This window comes from Phyllostomus hastatus, unplaced genomic scaffold, assembly GCF_019186645.2.
Source record: "Phyllostomus hastatus isolate PE091 unplaced genomic scaffold, TTU_PhHast_1.1 phas_contig_86, whole genome shotgun sequence".
NCBI lineage: Eukaryota > Metazoa > Chordata > Mammalia > Chiroptera > Phyllostomidae > Phyllostomus > Phyllostomus hastatus.
Window position 1 is genome coordinate 2,388,777 of NW_025333977.1, and position 2,020 is coordinate 2,390,796.

Consider the following 2,020-nt stretch of genomic DNA (forward strand, 5'->3'; position numbering starts at 1 on the left):
ATCACTTACATGAAAAATTAAATGAAAATTTCACGACAAATCACAAAAGCCTATTGAGTTCGTGACTGGAGAAATTTTCAGTGTTATGGGAAAATTTTATTATACAATTTAAGTATTTTTATTTAATTCTATTAGGAATCTGGATTTACAATTTATGTGAAAATGATTTAAAGGCACAATGATGATAGCAGCTTCCTGAAATGGCAACCTGAACAATGTTATATTATATACCATATTATATTCTGGTTCTATTCTACTTTAATTACAGGTAATTTTAATTTTCCTTAAGTTTTTATCTGACAGGCAAAGGAATGTTTAGTTTTGTAATTTAAAGATGTAAACCTTAAATAGTTGTGGACAAACCTACCTAGAAATGTTTAAATTTTCTTACTACAATAAACCAGTTTCCGGTTTCTCTAAGATATAGAATCATATTTTGAGGAAAAATGATAGAATAATATGTAATTTTGTGGCTTTTGAAAATGCCACTTCTAAAAAGTATGTCAGGATATCAGCAAGAACAGTGAACACACTGTAACAAGTGCTAGATGAAACAATAGACTGTTTTTTCCATACAAAACATAGGCTATGTTTATTTAGAGTCCCAAGCAGTTGACTAGCTCAGTGTGACTCAGATTGCAAGAAGCCATTTCCAATTCACTGCATTCTGAGTCCTAGAGCCGGGGCCAGGGTGGAAGGGGTGCTGTTTGGGTGCATGCACAGGTTTACACGTTTCTCACTAATGGCAATCTGTGGCTGTGGGAGACTGGCCAGGTGGGTCATCATCAGCAGGTCATTGATGTTGCTGTGAGTATGGTCTCCATCATCGGGAGCTATCTCGCGTACTTGGTTAACCAGACACATCAAGAAGCAGCCCACGGCATCATCAGCTGACACCTCTGCAGACAGTACATTTTCCGCACACTGCCACACTGTCCTGAGGGTATCCTGGATGCCAGCCCATGACCCTGCAAGTCACTGGAGAGTCCAATCACCTGGCTGGGGCTGAAACAAGTCTTCAGGATCAGGTCGACTCCAATGCGTTCAGTGTCATAATATGCATATTTCACTGTCCAAGGTGTGAACGTCACCCCTGTGGTCTTCCCAGGGACACCCATTAAAGTGCCCATCTTGCCTTGCTGCTTGTGCAACCATTCTGGAGGCCCCGAGGTGAATGGGGTTGGAGGCTTCCCGGCTGTAGTACTGGGTGCCCTGTAATGTCATGGCCTGTGGCGCACCAGTCCAGGATGAGTTCATTTGGAGAGACTTTACTGTGCAATTCATACACGTTGTTAGCAAATTCCATGTCAATGGCCACCTCATCTTCTGACTCATTGTGCAGCACTGAAAAGCAATTAGTGACTTTCACTGAGTGCTTGTCAAGGTTTCCTAGCAGAGTCCCAATAACTTGGGCAGCACCCTCATTGCGTCGCCGCTGTTCGCTGTCCACCATGAGGGTCAAATGACCCGGTGCAGCTGGACTACACAGCTGCCAGGGAAGGGGCCTGGTAGGGCAGGACCAGCCAGCGACTGTGTGAGGGTCTGCGCCAGGGCTGGCGCTGAGGTCGAGGCTCCTGCTGCCGCAGAGTCTGGGGATGAGGCTGGCGCTGGAGTTGGAGCTGGAACCCGCTCTGGAACCGGAGCCAGCGCGGGAGCCGAGGCTGGCGCGGGGTCTGGGGCTGAGGCTGGGGTCACAGCGCGGGATGGCGTGGCCGGAGGAACACTCACCGGGACTGCCCTCGTGACCATCTTGTCGAGGGAGCTAGACTTGCTTTTGTTTCTTTGATTACTCTTTGGGGGAATTATCCACCTCTGAGACCAAGGCCAATTTACGGCCAGAGGAACTGGAAGAACAGAACGTCTCTAATGGATTTTCCGTTCATTTTTCCAATAAACAGCAATTCATAAAAGAGTTAAGTTATACCTGGAAAGTTAAGATGAGTACCTCAACAGGACCTGTCAGGCACCCAGCACTTGCCTTTGTCCCCGCAGTAAGTGGATGCTCCTTGCTGGTAAGTGT

The 2,020-nt window shown here is 46.3% G+C and overlaps 1 pseudogene; it reads right to left on the bottom strand.

The window, feature by feature from the left end:
* Positions 1 to 657: 657 nt before the first annotated feature.
* On the bottom strand, positions 658 to 1,749 carry LOC123826928 (annotated as a pseudogene).
* Positions 1,750 to 2,020: the final 271 nt, after the last annotated feature.